Source organism: Pristis pectinata, chromosome 24 (assembly GCF_009764475.1).
Source record: "Pristis pectinata isolate sPriPec2 chromosome 24, sPriPec2.1.pri, whole genome shotgun sequence".
Taxonomy (NCBI): Eukaryota; Metazoa; Chordata; class Chondrichthyes; order Rhinopristiformes; family Pristidae; genus Pristis; species Pristis pectinata.
The window spans coordinates 21,698,479-21,711,602 of record NC_067428.1 but is presented as its reverse complement, the minus strand read 5'-3'; the positions used below and the strand labels follow the sequence as shown (position 1 = coordinate 21,711,602).

The 13,124-nt window shown below is 39.0% G+C and overlaps 1 protein-coding gene across 8 annotated transcripts in view; it reads right to left on the bottom strand.

The window, feature by feature from the left end:
* The window catches only part of LOC127582473 (PWWP domain-containing DNA repair factor 3A-like), a 58,420-nt gene that overhangs the window by 37,584 nt on the left and 7,712 nt on the right, over window positions 1-13,124 (bottom strand). For 4 of the 8 annotated variants that reach the window (XM_052037755.1, XM_052037761.1, XM_052037762.1 and 1 more), the window contains exon 2: window positions 8,405-8,523. The gene's annotated coding sequence lies outside the window, so the exon portion shown is untranslated. Of the gene's footprint in view, window positions 1-582; window positions 634-1,399; window positions 1,445-8,404; window positions 8,524-13,124 lie in introns of those variants that run through there. The other 4 variants (XM_052037757.1, XM_052037760.1, XM_052037758.1 and 1 more) reach the window with 3 other exon arrangements.

The window sequence follows — 13,124 nt, the reverse complement described above, 5'->3', positions numbered from 1 at the left end:
TGTAATTTTGTTAAGTAGATATCACAGCATTACTGGGCAAATGGTATGAACGGAACAGGCCTTTACTGCATTGTACAATTTCAGTTCCACACCAGCTTTACTTCACAATTATCGCTGAGTCTTTCCACAAATTTATAATTCGTGTGACAATCAATGTAGCAGGTTATTCTGGAATAAATTAGGATGGATCCCAATTCACTAGTTTTAAAAAGATGCTTCTGTATAGAAGCCAGAACAGCAAGGAAGTGGTGCACAGGGACCCAATGTACATGAACACTATTCAGCCCTTTTTGTTTTTAAGTACACTGCGAGTAGGAAATAGGAAGCCTTCATTTTCTGTTCTTTTCGAAATTAGTTCACCCCTTCAATCAGCCGTAGCAGTAACATGTCACTAATGAAACAACAATAATGTCCCAAAATGCCTACAGCTGTAAAAATACCCAAGATTTGAAAGGGAGCCCAATGATGGTGCTAATATAGTGGCCTGCCAAATTTAGGGTAGGCCAGGCTACAATTTTTTTTTGTTTCATGCCTGGAAGCCAGCTTCCAGGCATGAAACATGAAATAATGGTAGATACTCACATGCCTGAGATAGTTCAAGTCTGTCCCCAGCAATTGTGAATATGGGGTAAACTGGAGGTCAGAAAGAGGAAAAAAAAGGGAGAAGTTACTGGTTCTCAATCAGCAGAAGGGACACCAAAGGCTTCAAGGGGCTGCAAGAATTATCTTCTATATCACACCTAACACTGCTACATTCAAAAAACTCACATCTCTGGTGCTGACTACTCCCACTTCCCTTTGGTTGCCATATTTCCCAAGCTTGGAAAACAGACTGATGGTCGTTAAATTTAACATCAGTCTCCCAGTTGTGATGCAATGTTCTACCTCTCCTAGACAATGCAGATCTTGCTGTCCATTACAGTAAAGACAGCAATAGACGTGCATGTTGAGATTGATGACTTAAGGTTCTAATATCCTTTCTCCTCTGCACCCATTCTGAGGATGTTAAAACTGTTGACTAACATCCCTGGAATGCAGCATATTTTTCTGGTTTCAATAGAGCAGGAGGATATATTCTGGAATCAAAACAATTATATACAAGGAATGATATGCACATTCATATTAACTGTGCAAGGATGAGCACATCTCTTTTGGTCCAGAAGGCAGCTGCACCTTAACATTATACCCAAGGGTAGCCCAAAATGTTTTGTTTCATCCTTCAAACTGCTTCTTATTGCAAAGACTTAAACTGTGTAGTCACATAGCAAAAGAGAGTTAAACAAAGTGATTATAAAGCAAAATTAGTGCTAATTTTAGTTGATTATTTGTCACCAATAAGTGCGAGTTAACAAATTGCACATCACAGAAGGAAAAATACATGCTGCAATATGAATCTTACCTTTTATGTATTTGTTAATTTTCCCCACGAAGAATGTAACCTTCTATAGCACCACAATAGTTAAAAATACAAAAAGAAAGTTTAAGACAATGTTCCAAAAGAAAAACTGAAGATTAAAATAAAAGCAAAACATTGGAAACTGAAAATAAAAAAAAATCATTCCAATGAAAGATCTCCATAAAGGAATTTTAAGGTGACAGGCCCAATTGAAATGGAGTCACCTTGGCTTTTTGGAATGCATGATGTCCATACACCATTGGCTATTCATCACCACCTTGGGGTCAATAATGGCATCCACTACAAAATGAGACTTGGATTATCTACTTTGATAAAAATGACATGTTTGAGATGAGCACATAGTGCAAAACGTGTAAATACCCTTGGGCCAGTATTGTCATTGGTATTGGTTCAATAAAAAAAAGGAAGTGCCTTTGTAGCAAAGAGGGATCAAGAAACAAAAGAAAAAAAAATCACCCAACTGAAAAAGAAATCAACTGAGCTAATGAACAAAATAAACCATAAATACATAATACACCAGGCTTTGCTGGTCATATAGTAATTGCTTCCCAAATTTAGTTGGCCAACCACTGTTTCTGTAGGACACAACTTATGTTAAGGAAATCCATGCACTTGGAACAGAATAGGGCACTCTCAAAAACAAGGTGAATCACTGCTAAGTTTTTCCACACAATTCCACATCCACATACTTCATAATCTACTGAATTGTACTCAAAATGAAAACATTTTTCATCTATTTACAAAGCTTAATGCAAATCTATGACTTGAGCTACAGGGCTCACAAGGATCAACTCTGAAGGAAATAGTAACAAGACCACAGGGAAATCAGCTCTTTTGGGATTCTGTCCTAGATTTAGCAATTCCAAATTAAATCTTTCAATCTGCACCACATGAAAACAGACATCAAGGCAAAAACCATATAGGTGGTAACAGTCACATGATAACATTCATCTCAACACATTTGGTAACAAAATGTACAATTCACTGAATTCAACAAAATAACTGCCATTGAAACAGTCTAAAATATTTGTTATCCCCACACATGCTGAACAAAATAAAAATGTGCACATGGTATACAATGAGAGGTTGATTGAAGAACAAGACACCAAAGAATGAAGAGACAGAATGTGAAATGATAAAATGCTTGAAGAGGCGGCAGCATATTTAAGAGAAAAACATAGCTGCCTTTCATAAACCTGGTGTCTCAGGACAATTGCCTTTTTGATTAATGGATGGTTTCAAGGATAAGTGCATAAGGACAAGAGAATTACGAGTGACATGAGGAAAAGCTTTCATTATGCAGTGTGTGATTGAAATCTGGAAATGCACTGCCTGCAATGAGGCAGGGACGGTTCCACTCTGGCCTTCAAGAGGAAATTGGATAAATATACAGTGGACAAAAATTTGCAAGGCTGTGGACAAAGGGTTGGTGGTGAACCATTGCTCTGGTAGAAAACTGACATGGACATGGTCCAAAGGCCTACTCTTGTAACCAATCTATGACTCTGCACTATGGTGGGATGTCCATTGCCTACTTGCATTTGATGTAGAGTAAAACTCCGATAATTTGGGATCCAATCGTTCAGAAATTCTAATGGTTTCAGAATTTGCTCACTCATTATTCCAGAATTTGACCCCAGGGAGGGGGGGCAATCCCCAGAGTGCAAGTGGGATTTGCAGCCAGAGCTGGGGGGTCTAAGTGCAGCTGGCTTGTTTGGACTGTGGGCAGATGTGCGGCGGGAGCCAGATCCAGAGCGGTTGTATATTTCCTAGCTCCCTTAAAACTCATCCAATTTCCACTGAAAAAAATTTTGTATACTAATACATAACATTGAAAAAGAAAGTGAAATAAAAACGTGTTTGAATATAACAGGAGTAACATCTAATAGTCTGGAAAATTAATTAGTCCAGTAGTACCAAAAATGCCATAGTACTGTATCTCAGTCTTACTGTGGTTAAAATACTACATTATAACTTTAAAAACATGATTGGCTTGCACAGAATATCACATAATTATCTACTTAGTGTTTGAGCTAAAGATTACGATGCTATGCTGAGTTAGCCATCTCAGTTGAATGTGGTATTAGGGAATTTCTTGGGCTTGTACAGTGACCTCAGCACAGTGGCAGCAGACTCTTTCATTTCAAGGATGCAGAGCTTCAAGTCCTGCTCCAGGCAACTGCGCAATAATCTCGGCTAACACTTCAGACAAGAACCAATGGCACAAGTGCTTTCTTTCAATGAGATGTTAAACCTACTCAGCTGAACTTCAAAGAATGCAGGTGCTATAAATACAGAAGAAAATGGAGCAGAGTAGGATACATGGCCGTTCAATCTTGCTCTAACCAATTCTACAAGATAAACGACTAATCCCAGCTTGGACTCTGCTCCACTTTCCTGCAGTGTTTTTCATTGGTTTCAACTCCTCCAGTCAAAAATCGATATTAGCCTTGATTATAGTCAATGATAAGCTCAACAGTTTCTGGATAGAGTTGGAAAAATTCAGGACCCTTTGAAGGAAGATCTCCTCTGCATTTCCATTTCAAAACGTATGACCCCTTATTCTAAAATTATACCCCCTAGTTTGAGCCTTCTGCTCCCACAAGTGGAAATATTCTTTCAACAAAGAATAAGGAAGAAACTTGATTGGTATGGATGAGTTTGGCTGAAAGGGCCTATTTCCACGTTGTATAACTATAACTCAATCCCTCTCAGAATTATAGGTTTCAGAAAGATCACTAATGATCCTTCAAAACCCCAAAGTCCATAGTCTTGACCTGCTCACCTTTTCTCGTAAAACCAACCGTTCTTCTCAGGATCAACAAATGAAATCTCTCCAATGCCCTAATACAAGTCTCTCCTTCCTTAAGGAGATAAAACTGTCCTCAGTACTCCAGTGTCCTCTCACCAACACCCTGTAAATTTGTACTCTTTTCCCTTTGCAATAAAGGCCAAGCATGCCATTTGCTTTCCAATTATTTGCTCTATCTACATGCTAACTTGCATGTTCTATGTGAAAGGATACTAGATGCTCTGCACTGCAGCATTCTGCAGTCAATCTCCATTAAAAATATTCTGCTTTTCCACTCTTCCCACCATAGCTAAACATCTCAAATTCCTGTCATTCTACTCCATCTGCCAAACTTTTGCCCACTCGTTTATATTCTTCTGTAGACTCTATACAATCTCTCTCACAATTTGCTTTTATTTTTGAAAATGACAGGCAAAGAGGAAGGAAATGACCAGATTATTGCAAAACCCCATTTGGTTAACCTTGGTTCTTCATGAAAGAAATCTTGTCTGGCTTATTTGTCATTAGGCTAAAGAGGTTAAAATTAACAGCCTCTAAAAATGGCCCAACAAGCCACTCAGTTCAGGGAGCCATTAAGGATAGAGAATAAATGATGGGATTTGTCAGCGACATCTATATTTCATGAACAAAAGGAAGAAAAATTCCAAAGAGCCTGGTGACTAAGTATTGGATGAGGGTGGTGGTTAATGTTAGGCTCCCAATTTACATATTAAAGAGGTTTAGTATCATCTTAAGTGCATTAAGATGGAATCAATAAAAGTAGTGCACAAATTTTGCCTACGGGACAAAATTCTGAACAGGCCATGGCTTTGACAGTACTAGAAACTTGAATTGAGGGGTCAGAGGAAAAGAGCAATGAGTTGGGAGAGGAATGGAAAAAAAAATAAGAAAATAGATCATATTGAATTGATTTTGAAATCATTGTTTTTCTCGTGAGCAAAGATATTTTACAGAAAATCTTCTGAGCAAGTGCAGAAACTGAAAATTGCAAAAGACCTGGTACTATATAATCCTATCCAGCCACTTGTGTTAGCCATGGAGTACTTCTAAATGTAGTAACTGCACTAATATGGAAAATGTAGTGACCAATTTCACACAAAAGAATAATCTGATTAATCACATCACAAAAGTAGATTATCTAAAGGATAAGCAATGGCCAGTGGGGAACCCTCTGCTCCTCTTCAATGTGCCAAGGCCAGTCTGCCAATGCAGTGACAGTGCTACCTTGGGGCCAAAAATTAGAATGGAAGTAAACATTAAACACCGTTTCCAGAATTTTTTAAAAATTCAGATTTATATAAATTATGTCTGCACTTTCAGAATTAAAGCTAAATTAAATTATGTTGGAAAAAAGAATAGGAATAGAAATGAAAAAGTTAAAGTTTATCCACACCTAATTTTAATTCTTCATATAAAAACTTGTCATAACATTGTATATACTTCAATGAATTAGCTACGTTTTTTATGGTTCAGTTTGTCCTTTCATATAATTTAGCTATCCATTTGTAAATTTGAAAAGGTTTCCTTGTTTTTCTCCCCAGTTTATATTTGCCCATGCAAACTTCTGATAGAGATGCTAGCATTGTAAATCACAGCATCATACATGCACTTTGCCTTAAAACCAGGAATCTAACATTTATTCAAGAATGTCATTGTGCTTAGAACAGAAGCACACGCAGTGTGTGGACAGTGCTTTGGAATAGGTGGTAATATCGCTGAACACATTTCAAACTTGGTGGAACAGGACATGTGCACGGCATTGTCAAATCAGAGCAGTGACTGATACAAGTGTTAGAGAACTGAACTGGAGAAGAGTGCAGCATACATGAGGGACATGATCAAGAAAGCCTGGAAAACAAGGTTGCAAGATCCGAATTCTATCTGAGTGCCTGATGACAAAACAGAGCAGTAAAGAGCAGAGTGAAATTTAACAAGCCAGTAAAGCAAGCAGGTGGTGTAAAATGAGTCAAACCTATTACAAAGTAGAACTCAGGAAGGCAGTAAAGATGCACAGCCTGTGGACTCAAAGGTTACAAATGGACAATGGTTAAAGGTGCAGTGAAATCTACAGAGCTGAACAATATCGGAGTTAGATGGTCTTAGTATCTAGAAACAGGGTTTTACATCTAGCCCAGGACAGTGAGAATACACAACATTGTATTGATGATTCAACAGCCACCATAAAACAATGGGATCGGGAATTAGAGTTCAGAGATCCCATCTAGGCTGAAGAAAATAGGTTGGATCTTGATAATCTAATCATTGTGGAGGAGCTCAGGTTGTGCCTATCCAAAGAATGAATCAAGCACTAGCCAAGCATAAATGTTTTTAGTTTAAATTCCAGCAACACGATTAGTGACGACATGTAAAGTTTAGAAAATCTGCAATGCTTACTAGGGGAAAGAGAGGAATACAGGATCTCAATTAGTCCCTTGAGCTTGTCCAACATCCAGTGAGATCATGCTTGTTCTGTGACTTACCTTCACATTTATCTACATTATACAGCTATTAATTTGCTCACGTTCCTCTAATCTGCCCAAACCACACTGGAACTTCTTGGCATCCTCACCACACTTGCTCTGACCCATTTGGTGTCATCAGCAACCTTGGATATGATGCATTAACTTCTCTCATCGGAATCACTTACAGATATTGTGAATAGCTGGGGTCCTAGTATTGATTACTGCAGTACCACATTAGTCACTAGCTGCAACTTGCAAATAGACCCATCATTCCTCCTGCTTGTCTGCACAACCAGTTCCTCTCCAAATTCCACAATGCTAACCTCTTATGCGAGATTCTACAGCTTTCTGAAAGTCAACATGGCACCCCCACTGTTCTCCCTTTTCTATGCTGTTAGTTACACCCCCAAACAATTCCCTGTAGATCTGTGGCTTGCTTTCCCTTTTGCAAATCCAGATCGACTGTCCAATCCTCCCACTATTTTCCAAGAGCTCTGCTATTAGGTCTTTTATAATGGACTCTAGTATTTTTCCCCCACTACCAATAACAGGGTAACTCGATCTACAATTCCTGGTTTTCTTTTACCTTTTTTCTTAAGATGTTCTGGAGTCCATAGAACTTCAGAACATGCCCAGCAACACATTTCTAGGGCAACATCCTTGCATTGTAGATCATCAGGCCCTTCAACAAGCACATTTCTGACTATTAGCCTACTCTCTTCTGCCCTACCCATTCTCAATATAAGAATCTGTGACCATCCTATTTATCCTTTCCAACAGGACCCTGGTCCCAGCCTGGTTCAACTGGAGTCTAACTCAACAGATACAGGCCATTCCTGTTCCAGAAATGATGTTGGTACTCCATGAAAAAGGAACCCCCCTTTTCCCCATACCACTCTTTCAGCTACTTCTAATCCATTCATTCCAAAGCCAATTTACATATGACCCCAAGTGACTAAAATAAAATCAGTTGTGTAAAGTGTACCAGAGTTTATCATGTTTAAGATGTTGTTATCACAAAATGATTACCCTTTCAATATCTCATTACCAAAGATGCAAAAAAAATATTAGCATTTAAATGCAAATCTCATACAATTGACTTCTTCATGATACAAACTACTTAAATAAATCTTTTCATGCATCACTAGATTTGAAGAAACTTCAGATCCACTTCTGTTCCAATAGCGACTATACCTTATTGCATTACAACATTAAGCTTTGTATAGACTACACAGCACGTTCTTCCATCTCCAATATTAACAGTTCACAAAAGGTTTTGAAAGTCCAAACAAGTTAGAATATTACTCTTATTATTGCAACCTTGAAATATCCTGAACAATTTTTCTTAAAATTGTATGCTTTAAAAAGAAAGTTCTGCACAAAACAAATCAACTTAAAGTCCTATAGGCAGCTCTGGAATCATAGCAAAAAAAAAAAATCCCTTCTGAGTGTCATGGTTTAACAATCATGTTTCACCTGAGTACCAAGTGAAAAATATTAGGCAAGAAAACATGTAGGCAATTTATACATTATAACAACTTGGAAAATACATTTAGAAAATGTGTTTACATGGGTATGCCAAGTGACACAGACAAAAGATGATGTTTTTGACATTTAGCATACAATGAATGTGGGCACAAATTGAAAGGCAGTTAGTAGCTTAATGACACTAGCTAAAATTGACTGGAATAAAATGTTGCAGAATTCACTTACTCTTGCAGGCCACAGCCGACCTTTCCATCTGCAAAAGATGAACTCAAAGTCACTCATTGCTTATACTTTTTTCAGAACACTGCATGTCCAGGGCAGTCAAAGGCTTGTTCCACCAAATGCTGCAAAAGCAGATATAGAAAAATTAGATGTGATGATTCCTCAGTATTAAAGCCATTAAAAATTCTAATTCATTAGAACTAGAATAAAATGTATAATGATACATAAAGTGCAAGATGAATATTGTAAATCTACAACTTCTGACACAAAAATAGTGCTTTCAAAGCCATCACTGGTGAAAGATTCTTTATGGTGAACTCAACTAATATGCTTAGAGAAATTTGACTTTTATAAAAAATATTAATTTTTCCAGACCCTTTTTGGCTTCTATGACAGCAAGAGTGGAAAATGTATGCATGTTTTGTTTTGAAACAAGTAGCAGCAGTTTTTCCTGGAATATGTGGAATAATCTTTGTTTCAGTACTGATCACACATGGTCTTGGTCCAATGATAAAAAGGTCAAAGATGACCAGAGACCAGATTCCTGCTGAAAGGATATACATTTATAAAGACCAACCTCCTTTCCAAATATATTTGCAATTCTTATCAGAAAGCTAAAATCTCTTTATACAATTGTCTTTAAATTCCAGATCAGCACATTTTCATTCAATCTGTGAGGTACAGCAACTTAAAGGTTTCCTCTTGTCATTGCTCGTTATTCAATTTCAATCTGAAACTCTGACCAGATCGGTTTCCTCTGGGTGCTCCAGTTTCGTCTCACATCCCAAAGAAATGCTTTAGGTTAATACTCCTTAAATATAATCTTAAACTTAATGACTTAAACTTAATGACAAAACAAAAATCAAAAAGGAGAAATGATGGGTATGACCAAGAGAACAAGTGGCTGGGGCACAGGGAAATAGAGGATTAGGCCCACAGTTCCAACAGAAACCATAATACAATACTCAAGAATTCAAATGAAACTTAAGTGAACTGTTTAGGATTACCTACATAAAATTTAGTACAAATATAGTAGAAAATAGTTTTAGACATACAACAAACACATAAATCACAAAAGGTAGCAACCAAACTGTAAATATCTACATCATAATATGCACATAATCTACATGCAAACAAAAAACTGCAGCTCAATGACCGATCTGGAAAAAGTTCAGAATTTGCACAGTAACAAAAATTGCCAAAACATGGAAAAAAGCAGAAACAAAATATTAGAGATGGAATATATTACAAATCACAAAGGCCCAAGCTATGTCAGCCTTTTTGTGGAAAAAGTGGAGCAGTCTTTGTTTCAATACCACACAGGCCCATTCCCTCAACTCTCTCTCTGGTACAACGATGACTGCATTGGTGCTGCTCCTCACATTTACGCAGAATTCAAAAATTTCACCACTTTTGCGCCAATTTCTGCCCTGATTTCACCTTTACACTGTCCATCTGACTCTTTCCTTTCTAGGCTTCTGCACCTCCATCTCAGGAGAGGAGCTGGCCACCAACATCCACTACAAGCCCGCAGGCTCCCACAGCTACCTCGATTATACTTCCTCCCACCCTGCCTTCTGTAAGAACACTGTTACATTATCTCAGCTCCTCCATCTTTTCTATTCGCCTCTTAAACGTCTTCTTCCTTCCTTAACCATGGACAGAACCCACAGCGGCATCTCATGTACTTCCTGTACCTCTGTTCTTACTACTTCTTCCCTTGGATAGAACAAGAGCAGAATTTCCCCACCCCAACCCATGGTCTTTGCAGTCCACTCCACCAGCATCCACATTCAATGCATCACCCTTCACAAATTCTGCCAGCTCCAACAAGCTAGGAAGGGAAGAGATAAAGTGACAGCAATTGCATCTTCTGCTGTTGCGTGGGAAAGTGCAACACAACGGAGAGTGGTAGGCAGGTAGTCGCAAAGGGAGCAATCCCTATAAAATGCCGAAAGGGGAGAGCAAGGGAATAAGTGTCTAGTATCCGGAGACCCAAAGCATTTTTTCCAGCTAAAGCAGCAATTCACTTGCACTTCTTTTAATGTATTGTACTACATTTGGTATTCACAATGTGGCAGCCTCTACACCAGAGAAACCAGACACAGATCGAGTGACCACTTTGTGAAGCGCCTGCACTCAGTCTACAGTAATGACCCTGAGCTTCCAATTACCTGCCATCTTAATTCAACATCTCAATCAGATCTTTATCTGTGAACTCCTATAACAATGAGACCCAACGCAAGCTTGGGGAACAACATTTCTTCTATCTGGCCATGTTGCAGCCTTCCATACTTAATACTGAATTCTCTGCCTTTAGGTAACATGTTCTTTCTCCCAGCCTATACAAGAACCATTTCTGCCTGCCATCTCCTTTGCCTCTCCGTGTACAGTCTGGCCCGTGGATATGTCCCAGTATACTAGAACCATATTAGCAACGTATTACACTTAATCTCATCCCACCATTCCTGCAGACTGTGCGCAGGTGCTGCTAACTATCTTCACTTCAGAGAAAATCCCTTGGTTTCACCCACATTTCACTGCTACCCATACTAAACTATTTCTCTCTTCCTCAGGTCTGAGGAAGGATCCCTCATCTGAAACTTAACTGTTTCTCTTTCCACTATTGCTACCTGACCTACTTAATCTTTCTGGCATTTTCCATTTTATGTATTTTTAAAAAATTACATTGGCACTGTTTTTCTTATTCTTCTCATTCAATCTAGCTCACCGGGCAGCTCCCTCCACCTTACCATTAACAATATTAAACAGATCCATAAGCTTAATGTGTTAATAACCATAGACATCAAGCCATTTCGATTCACCTAGTCACAGACACACCTTGGTTCTACAAATCCCTCCGCCAACTTCTATTAAACACCAGCTCGCATCTTTCTTGTTCCCAGTTCTGATGAAGGGTCGCAGACCTGAAATGTTGACCTTTTCTCTATCCACAGATGCTGTCTGACCTGCTGCATTTTTCCAACATTTAGTGTTTTTATTTCACATACACCAGTATGTTGCTCAGTGTGCAGGATGCTTTCAATGTAAGAGTGATGAAACCAATGCTAAAAGGGGTTATTTTGACACTATAAATAGAGAAATGTGCTAGCGACAGTGCTGCTCTGCCAGAAACCTGTGCAAATTCCTGTCCCTTCCATTGTTGTGTACCTACATGCAAATTCAGTAATAAATTGCCACATGGCTTGCTGAGCAGAGGTGGCTTGTGAGGGCTGGTGTTCAGCAGGCAGGAGCAAACTATACCACTACTCAGTGAAGGGTGGGCAGGAGTGAGCAATGCAGCCATTCAGCACAGTTGTTGGGTTCAGTTGTGTACCCTGGCCAACATGACGAGTTCAGGCCTTTATTGGGGATTGGCAGCAACTGCTCAATGACTTAACCTAGTGCCTGAATCCCATTTCTTTCACTCATCACTTGGATAATGATAGAAGACATCATTTTCCATCTATTCACATGGTTTCATAGCTGACCCCAGCCCAGAGATTTCTCTATGGTGATATGATGCTTTCTCTATAGCTCTATTACTTAATAGCAAGCAACCAGAGATGAAGAGTTCCACATAGTATCCACAGATTCTACAATGGATTGGATGGTAGTGCTTGACAGGACAGGTGGGTTGGTTGTTTGGGATGCTGCATGTGCTTGACTTTCACCTGAGACTCGAGGTGCCTGCCTGGCTATTCCTCCATTTCAGGCAGACAGAATGGACCACTGAATTCCACAAGTTGACAAAGATGCTACATTTCCTCCCACAAGAAGATTTTAAGAACATCCTTTGAAGCATTTTATTCCATGCTCCTGAAATCCCTTGCTGTGAGGGAGCTTGGAATAAAGTTCTTATTTTGGGATTCGGGCATATAGATAAAGTGACCTGCAAACCAGGGCTGGCCCAAGGTGATCATTCATTGATGCTGAGGTTAATATGCTAGGAGGAAGACATTAGTTGCTCTTGATTGTAGAATTTTAATGAGACAGCATTAACAGTACTTTTTCCAGTGCTTTGTCATTGTCAATGTTAACAGATGGCATTGACAAAAACATCAACTGTTATCCCCTTCAGCCAGGTGATATACAGGCCATCGTTGCTGTGTTACAGGACACTTGCAGTGACAATGACCACGATAGCCAAACTGAAGCAGCCCTGGGGCAAGAAGTTAGTGGTTTTAAGTGCAGAAAATCTAGATAGCAACCTTGTTGAAAATAATCAAGAGCATTTTAATAGAGAAGTTACAGATTAAATTGGTGCATTTATTAATATTTTGGGAAGAAATGGTGCTGATGGCAAGGCTCATGCCTAACTGCCCTTGAGAGATAGTGACAACATAACTCTTAAGCCACTTATGACAAACTCCAATAATACTGTTGCAAGGAAGTTTCAGGATCCAGACCCATTGCTGAAGAAACAGTGATTTATTTCCTAGTCAGAATGGTGTGCGACTTGAATGGAAACTTCAGGTTCTCTACACCCTGCTGCCTATAATTTTCTTGCAGATAGAGCTTACAGATTTGGAAAATACTGTTGAACTGCCTTGACAAAAAACTACAGTGCAGTTTGCAAAAAAGTACACACTACAACCAAATACGCTAGAGGTGGAGAGAGTGAATGATAGGGTGCATGCCAATTAAGCAACCTGCTTTGTCCTGGATGGTGTCAAGGTTCTTGAGTGTTTTTGGAGCAGCACTCACTCAGGATAGGAGAGTA